Genomic DNA, 9814 nt, shown 5'->3' with positions numbered 1-9814 from the left:
TTTAGAACCTCAGAAAGGATGTGACTCATGCCTATCGAAAAATGAATCACAGTGAGGAAAACCCAACTTGTAGACTGGAGATCCCAAGAAATAGGTTCAACGGGTAATAATTGATCACGGGTGATATATAGTGAATCATGCTAAACCAAACACAGAGTTCCATTCCTATGACTTAAAGTCTAAACATGATACCCTAAAGCGTAAGAAAAGTTGAACAGTTCTTAATGAGATCTATACTTGACAAGTGGGGTACCTAGCTACAGGAGTACCCTTGATAGACTCACTTGTGTGAATGTGGAAGTGAAGGCCGTTTCCTATGGAGTTTTTTGGCAAACTCTCTAGAGCATTCACTAAACCGGGATTCACGTGCTAGACCTTAAAAGCATGGGCTTTCGTACTACACCCTAATGACACTCTGTGTGAGATATTGTTAGAGATAGAGTTCAAAACCAAGGGTTACTCTAGTATATTCTGAATCATCTACACTACGTAAAGGTTCAAGTCGTAAGACATCTTTGTTTATGCACAGTGTTGTATAGATTGAAACTGCTCGATGAAAATATTCTCTCTCTTTTCCTTTTGTTTAAATTTCCAAGTGGGGGATTGTTGGATGAAAATTTAACTTTCAAAATGTAACAACCAGATCCTTACATATTAAGATCCAATCGCTACAACATGCATACTTAGACTTTTCTATCATGAGATGAGTTTTGGTAAGAATTTCAAAAGAACATATCTAAAATTTTATTAATTAGGTAGAAAACTGTATAAAAAGTTTATTTTACAACACACCAAGATCCATAAAACATTAGCGTAGTGATACAAAATGCATATATAGCCATAATAGTGAGTTTGATGGTTGGCCCTTTGAGCGACGTCCAGTCCTGTCACCCACGCTGTGTCCTTACCTACAAAGTCTGTAAAATAGGATGAGTATATAATATACCCAGTAAGTAGTTCTCACTTAAGGTAGTGACCAAATGCACAATCACATGCAACATGTCATGAAAACATATGATTGGGACAGAAACATATAATAACATGAGGTGGTCAGTTACGCTCCCAACGTAAATTCCTCCGCCCTGGTAGGAAGATGAGGACTTAAGTGAAAACTAACTCATCTGATGATTAGCGGGTCATGCAGTCAGTAGGGCCAGAGTTACATCCAACATCAACCATTAGCATAAACATAAGATTGGACTAGAGGGGTGCAACCATACGTACCCTACTAGTCCCTAACATAAACTTGACATGAAATTGGGTCTAGAGGGGTACAACCACACATACCCTGTTAGCCCTGGAAGCATAACGTTTATCTAATAAAAATTTAATCTTATTTCATCATTGTGAACAAACATAATGCATGGGGTCCCTTGTCGAGAAATGTATTTTAAACATGACATAATTATGCAACATAATAAAGGTACACTACCATAAAACACTTAAAGAGAGGGTGAGATAAACTACTTACCTCGATCATGGTCTTATCTATTCCTAGTTACTGCTTTTCGTTTACTCCTATAAATTACATGGAATACACAATGATTAAAACTAATTCACATGTTTATGGTATAAAAGAATTATTTAGAATTAATTTATCAAAGGGTTAGCTCCATAATTTTCAAGCTATATTTATAAGCTGGCCAATAATTCAAGGTAGATTCCTAATAATTTCATAAGAACTTTATTATCAAAATGTTACTAATTTTAATTTGCAAATGTTTTGTCTTATAGATTACTTAAACACATTATTTATGTGTGTAGATTGAGGCTTGCAAGTATGTAAAATGAAAGTTGATAATCCTAGTATTAACTTATGAAGCTCTTAAAATTATGTGGAAATGGAATCTAAACTTAATATTATTTATATGAAAGTGTCTACTGTAATTGAAAAGAAGGAAATAAAATTCTAAAGAAAGAAATGGCTTACAGGGAGATGACCCACTCTTTAAGCAACTCCTCAACAATTCCCTCAAATTATCCCTAAGATCTTTTGTTATTGGTAAAAGAATTTGCTTCATCTCCTATTTATAGATGTCTCCACCGCCATAGCTATTTCTTTCATTTATCTCTTTTCTTGTTTTTTTTTTTTAAAATTATTATTGTTAGACATAATCGACTTTCCCCTTTTAAATTATTTTAATTACTCCACCGCCAAGCATACAATACTTTATTATTATTATTATTTACTTTAACCGACATGCATGTATACATTGTTATATACATTTTCATTTCCTTTAATTTATTTCTTTACTTACCCGACATAGTCATATAATAATTTATTTTTCCTTAGAAACTTACTAGATTTTTCTTCTTAAAAATCTTTCTATGTCATCTTTATTTATTTCTTAGATAGTTACTTGTTTAGATATTTGTTTAATTAAGATTTTATTTGTCAATTATTCAAGGATATCTATGGACAACTTTTAACCTTATGTATTAAATCTAAAATTGGTCTTCTCTAACAAGTCTTACAAAATTAATAAAATAAAAAATTTCAGCTTGTAATTTATGCATATACTAGGGTTGTTACATTCTTCCCCCCTTGAACTTTCGTTCTCAAAATTTCTTGGTTCCTAAATAGATAAGGGTATTTGGCTCTCATTTCTTCTTCTCATTCCCATTTAGCTTCTTCTATGTGTTGATTTCTCCAAAGAACCTTAACTAAATTTATTTCCCGATTACGAAGTGACTTCTTCTCTCTTGCTAGGATGCAGATTGGAGTCTCTTCATATTCCAAGTTTTTACACTTGGGAAGAGCCACGAAACGTATTAAAGAGAGCGAGCTCCGCGACTCAGCCTATAACGAGTTTCTATTTTGCAGGTTTTTCTCTTCGCTTGACTGTCGTATCTTGACGGTTTACGGTTCGTCATTCTGAGGGCCTTGCCATTTCCAATAGCCATTCACAACCGTCTCATGAATAAAATGACAGTCTAACCCAATGTGTTTCGTATACTTATGGAACATTGAGTTAGATGCAATATGAAGAGCAACATTATCATTGAAGGGAATCGGATTCCTGCAAAAGCATGTGATCGCCATGCAATTTGAAAATCAATTTTATAAACACAAAATCAGTGAACTAATCATACAACATAGGATATACATTAAATAAACTTCAGTATGCTTCTAATGAGGAAGAAATGGATGAATAGAACTCACCCTTGAAGATTCCTCTTCTTTATGTTTTCCTCTCCTTTGGTTATTAATAAACTCGAACCTCTCAATGAACAAAGACACCACCACAAGAGTTTTTCTGTTATTCTCTAGGAATCCAAGGAGCTAGATGCATGGGTTCCAACACCTTGGAAGAGTGAATGAAGGTTGAGAAAATGTTCTTGAGAGAGTAGAATATAGAGAGTAGAGAGAATATGAGAGTGGAGGCAAGGTTAAATTTCACAAAAAAAAAAAAAGCCCCTTGCCCTAAAGAGTTATAATGGTATATTTATATGAAGAGAGTAACCCCCTTTCCAAGCTTTCCACTCTCAATCATTAGTTAATTGATTAATTAACTAATAATTAATCAATTAATATATAAATTAAATAACTATATAATAAATCTTACTTAATGTAGAGTTAATTAATTAAAATATAAATTTGATAATATATGGAAATTTAAAATATAAATTTGGTAGAAAAATCTAGATATTTAATTAAAATAGGATTAATTTGAAAAGTGGTTAAAGAGAATCTAAATTAATAATAACATATGCAGATTATGTTAACTACATGAGGAAAATCAGGAGGATAGTTGTTCTTGAGGAAAATCAGCAATTACCCTTTATACAAAACTCGACCGACAAGGACAAATCAGGTATTTGAAAATTTGTGGTCATGTGTATGTCACATGAGTTGTCATAAATCTTATTATTGGTCGGTTTTACCATTTTTCAGAATGAAACACAAAATCTTGCTATATGCTCTAATTCCTAAAAAAAAAAATGCTTCCTTTTTTCCTTTTTTCTTCCTTTACAATTTGGTTGGCCCAAATTGTAAATAATATATCACATTGGGCCTAATTTGGGCCTGACGGTCCAACTTTTGTTTCCTAATACTTTGATCCAAAGAAATGAATCAATCTCCCCAAAGCTACTTTTGTTTCCTCCAAGCTAGCATTGTACATAGGTTTGGTTGGAAGAGTTTTTTTTAGACCAACTCAAAAGTTTAGATTAATTGGGTTGGCTACTCAAAAGACACGAATGGTCTCGATCCTTAAACTTTAGGTTGAGTTGGATTGGGCTATCAAACTATTTTTTTCTTATTAATTTAAAATATTTAAATTTATCTACAACACATAATTGATAATTATAATCTCATCAAATTCAAATATTAAATACCAAATATCCATAATATTTACTACAAGTTTAAAATAAAGACAGATATCAAAACAATCTTAAAAAAAGAACACTAAACAAATATATATATATATATACACACACACATATTTCAATATGTATATAATTTAGATTGTGTTTGATCAGCGAGGAAAAAAAATTATTCAACCCGGCAAAATAGAAAGATTTCAACCCAATCCTTACCGTTAGATGTTCAAACCTCCCTACTCCGATTTGGTTGAGATTGATTTTGAAGGATGAAACGTATGTGTTGGGAGTATAAAAATAATATAATAATATAATAATATAATAATATAAAACAATGTAAACCTTCAAGGATATGAGAAATATCCAACTATTTATTAAGAATATGTATAAAATTATATATAAAAAAAAAAAACAGTTCAAAGATGTGCATAAATTTGAATATGTATAAAGTAATGAAAAACAATTCAAATATTAAAATAAATTTGAAATTTGATTAGATAAAATGAAATTTGATAATATATGAAAATTTAAGAATATGTATATGAGAAATATCCAGCTATTTATTAAGAATATATATAAAATTATATATAAAAAAAAAAACAGTTCAAAGTTGTGCATAAATTTGAATATATATAAAGTAATGAAAAACAATTCAAAGATTAAAATAAATTTGAAATTTGATTAGATAAAATGAAATTTGATTAGATAAAATGAAATTTGATAATATATGAAAATTTAAAATATAAATTTGATAGAAAAATCTGGATATTTAATTAAAGTTTGATTAATTCGAAAAGTGGTTAAAGTTCAGGAGGACAATTGTTCTTGAGGAAAATCAGCAATTACTCTTTATACAAAACTCGACCTTGTTTATGATTCTACATTTATGATTGTGATTTGGAATAATCTTGTTCTGCTGCTCATGAAAATCTTAAATCCGATTTTCTTCAATTGGTATTAGAGCCAGGTTCTCTGATATTCCAAATTACAGATCTGAATTGATCGCATTTTTCAGTCGCGATGGGTTTCTACATTTGTGGTTAACCGTTTTCTACATTTGTGGATGAATATGATGAACGTTTCGGGTTTAAATTGCCTTTTTGTTAAAGCTTTCGGTATTACAAAGTGTTAATTGTAAGGGTCCCTGTGTTTTTGGGCGAAATTAACATCGCAATCGAGTCTGTAATTCAAAAAGTTTAAGTTCGTCGAGTCGTCAGTGATGAAGCTTCGGCGCATGGCGATGCGAATCTCAACGAAGAAGAAGACCAAGCGTTGGTTGGATCGTGTAGCCTCAGGTAAACGATCGTAGGGATTTTACTAAGCGATCGTTTAATAGTTTTTTCTAGACGATCATGTAGTATTTTCTAAACGATCGTTTAGCTAATGCTAAGTGATGGGGTAAATCGTTTACCATATCGCGTAGCGTTGGTTGTGCGATCGCGTAGGCGCTGGAGGTAAACAATCGTAGTGGGAGCATGCGATGCTCGTCGTTTAGTAGAAGGCACACGTTAGGCGATCATGTAGTTAGCAAGCTTTATCGCTTAGTAACTACCTATTCGATCACGTGTATGCGATACAAAGGCGCTAGCTAAGTGATCGCTTAGGCGATGGTGCTTCGCAGCATCATAGTCGCTTAGACAATCGCGGAAGGCAGGCATTGTGCGGAGTGCATAAAGCAATCGTGTACTTCAAGCTTCATCGCTTAGTAAAGGTACACGATCGTGTAGTAATAGCTAAATGATCGTTTGTATTTTTTCTAGACGATCGTATAGTAAATGCTAAATGATCATTTCACTCTGGGAGCATTGGTAATCGATAGAGCAAAGTATTTGTTTTATCGTGTAGACGATCGCGGGGTGCTTAGTACATAATGGATGGTTGGAGAAGTAATGCTTTGCCCGAGCGGTTCAAGACCCGGTTCGCCTGTTTGAACCGGAGACTCCTTGTCTTTGTAATAGTTAACTTTCCTTTTGTGTTTTTAAGGCAATTTCACCTGGTTCATCAACTTTTATTGATTATACATGTGATGTATGATACTTATATGTCAAAATGTTTGTCATATAATTAAAACTCACCTTAGATTGTGCAATTATTCATGCATCATGTATTATAAATGTTATAATATTCCATGAAGAAATTACTTGAAAGCATGAGCATGCATCATGAAATATAAGATTTATATTTTGCATGCAGTGAGCATTATCATGAATCATTCTTTTATTATAAGTGTTATAGTCTAAGGGTGAATGGAAGCATGTTTTGCTTGTTTCATTGTTGTTTTGTATAAGTGTTATATAAAAGAAGTAGCAATGAATGGATAATGCATTGAGCATGACACTTAGGCTGTTTATAAGCATTTTGAATGCCTTGCATGTGTTAGCTTAGCATTGTAGTTGGTTTCCATTTATAAGTGTTATAATGGAAATTAGACCTAAAATCAATAATTCAGAGTTGCATGCGGACTTAGAGTGAACTCAAGTTTTTTAAAAGGGTTTTAAAATTGGATTGAGATAGACCTAAGTTCAAGTGGTTCTAAAGAGTTTAGTAACCTAGATTAATCTTTTCAAATTGATTTAATAGGATTAAATTGGTTGAAATAAAAGATTAAATTTGTTGTAAACCTATCTATAAGGGACCTTTTGTCTAAGGCGGGTTTTGGCTAGGCTGGGGTTCTTAAGTTGACGGAAACGTAACACCCCTACCTGGGAACCTACCTGGAAAGGTGAATTAAATAGATTTTCAACAAGCATGCGACGATTTGGTCAAAGACTCTGTTAAAGAGTTTAATGGATGATGATCAAAAGTTGTTTCATTATCTAAGGCAATAGTTACTCTTGGGAAAACCTAAAAGTCACTTAGTTAAGATCGTTAGCCGTGTTTTTCTAAGTAAGTTAAACCCTAGGTTATAAAATACTCAGTGGGAGGAAGAGGCGTATTAGATATATCTATGATTCCACTCACGTTTCTCCCTATATGTTCACACCGTGAGATTCATGCTCTGCCTCGTGGTGCCCAGGATGCATTCCCCTTCGGATGGTGTTTGCATGAGTCAATATCAAGGTGAACGGAGAGAGTGTTTATAGTAAGTGGGTGAAGGGTGTGTGTCAACACGTCCTATGGTCTTTGTCATTGGTTCACACTGTGAGATCATTCTATACGCCCTCGTGTCGCCTTCGAAGCGTCCCCCTTCGGATGGGTTTTGTGTAGTTGGTCAATATCAAGGTGAACTCCATAAATTGATAGGGTCTCTTTAGGTTTTGCCTCAATCGGATTTTTTCCTTCGAATTGGCCTTTTGGAATAGACCTCTAAGGCTTAAAATGGCGGGTCACACTTACGGGAGATTGTTAAGTAAGTTAATGATCTCTTGGCCAAATCAATGATGGCTAGTCGTTATAGAAACAAGAGTCGTTCTGGTATTAATGACTGGTTGAGAACTTCTCAATTCAAAGGAGGGATAACGGACCTCCCTTCGGTGGCTTTTGTCCTAAACCTTTGAAGCGTCATTTCGAAACTAGATGTCACATAGGGTTTATGTTAGTTTTGCTAAAATATTATTGGATGTTGTTTTGTTTTACACGGATATTTGCTTAAAACCTAACATAGGTCAATGTGTTTTTCTTTTCAGCAACTCGTTAGTATTTCCATTTAAAGCTTTTAAAAATGACCGATTATTTATAGTAGAAAGAATCATGTGAAACGAATTTCGTGGCAAACGACCTGCATCCCACTACTCTCCAAAAGAGGAGACAAGACAGTAAATGTGATTTATTTGTTTTGGAGACATGTCTGGTAGAGAATGATGATTCTGCTTGGATCCTCAATTCAGGTGCTACCAATCATGTCAATTCCTCTTACCAAAGATTCAGTTCCTATCAAACGTTGTCACAAGAAGAGATGACTTTTCAAGTCGGTACTGGTGAGATTGTTTCAGCTGTTGCTGTAGACAGTCTGAAGTTATTTGTTAACATGAAACGTTATCTGTTACTGGATAATGTTTTTGTAGTTAATCATATTAAGAGGAACTTAATCTCAGTTTCTTGTCTTATCGAACAAGGCTACACTGTCTCCTTTTCTGAGAATAAAATGTTAACTTTCAAGAATGGAATGGAGATTGGTTATGGTTCAATGGAAAATAACTTATATGTACTAAGGTCATGAGTCTTAAAAGCCTTGTTTAACATTGAAATGTTCAGTACAACAACAACAGCTAAAAGACCAAAGGTTTCTCCAAAAGAACACACCCATCTTTGGCATCTAAAGTTAGGTCACATCAACCTCAATAGAATTGAGAAGTTGGTGCAAAATGGACTTCTAAAAGAGTTTAGAAGAAAACTTATTGTCAGTATGTGAATCATGCCTCGAAGGCAAGATGACCAAACGACCTTTTACTGGAAAAGGTTACATAGCCAAGGAATCCTTGGAGCTTGTACATTCAGACCTCTGTGGTCCGATGAATGTTAGAGCTCGAGGTGGGTATCAATATTTCATCTCTTTCATAGATGATTATTCAAGGTTTGGGTATCTCTTCCTAATGCAACGTAAGTCTGAAGCCCTTGACAAGTTCAAGGAGTATAAGGCTGAAGTTGAAAACTTGTTAGGTAAGAAGATAAAAACACTACGATCTGATCGTGGTGGAGAGTACACGGACCTTCAATTCCAGAACTATATAATAGAACATATGATTGTGTCCCAACTCTCGGCCCCTGGTACACCTCAGCAGAATGGTGTATCAGAAAGAAGAAACAGAATCTTGTTGGACACGATTTGGTCTATGATGAGTTATGTTCATCTTCCAGACTCGTTTTGGGGTTATGCAGTGCAGACTACATGTTATATCCTGAACAATGTTCCTTCGAAAAGTGTTTCTAATGCAACTTTTGAGTTATGGAGAGGCCGTAAAGGTAGTTTATGCCACTTCAGGATTTGGGCCTGTCGACACATGTGCTAGCGACTAACCCAAAGAAGTTTGGAACCGCGTTCGAAGGTTTGCCTCTTTGTAAGCTACCCCAAGGAAATGAGGGGAGGGTACTTCTATGATCCGAGTGAGAATAAAGTGTTTGTTTCCACACATGCTATTTTCTTGGAAGAAGACCACATAAGGGATCATAAGCCACGAAGTAAGCTGCTTTTACGTTAGATCTCAAGTGAGACTGAGACTGCTGAGGGTTCAACAAGAGTTGTTGAGCAGGCCGGCAGATCAACAAAATTTGTTAAGGTCGAAATGTCTATTCAACCAGTTCAAGAGTGGAGTTGCCTCAACATAGTAGGAGGGTTTTGAACCCACCAGATCACTACATGGGTTTAACTGAAGCCCAAAATGTCATTACGAATGATGGGGTCGAGGATCCGTTGTCTTTTAAGAAAGCCATGAAGGATGTTGACAAAGATAAATGGGTTAAGGCCATGAACTAGGAAATGGAGTCTATGTACTTCAATAACGTTAGGGAGCTTATTGATCCACCTGATAGGGTAAGACGTATTAGGTGTAAG

General features: G+C 34.5%; 1 long non-coding RNA gene across 1 annotated transcript; it reads right to left on the bottom strand.

Annotated features, from left to right (window-relative positions):
* Positions 1 to 791: 791 nt before the first annotated feature.
* Positions 792 to 2001, bottom strand: LOC150038547 (uncharacterized). The gene is made up of 3 exons (XR_016527718.1): positions 1931 to 2001; positions 1472 to 1518; positions 792 to 917 (listed from the first exon to the last, which is right to left on the bottom strand). It is a non-coding gene; the product is annotated as an uncharacterized LOC150038547 (long non-coding RNA).
* Between the last annotated feature and the right edge of the window lie 7813 nt (positions 2002 to 9814).

The sequence above is a fragment of the Benincasa hispida genome, chromosome 1 (genome assembly GCF_027475165.1).
Source record: "Benincasa hispida cultivar pf3 chromosome 1, pf3_genome.v1.1, whole genome shotgun sequence".
NCBI classification, from domain to species: Eukaryota; Viridiplantae; Streptophyta; class Magnoliopsida; order Cucurbitales; family Cucurbitaceae; genus Benincasa; species Benincasa hispida.
This window is presented reverse-complemented; position numbering and strand designations above follow the sequence as displayed.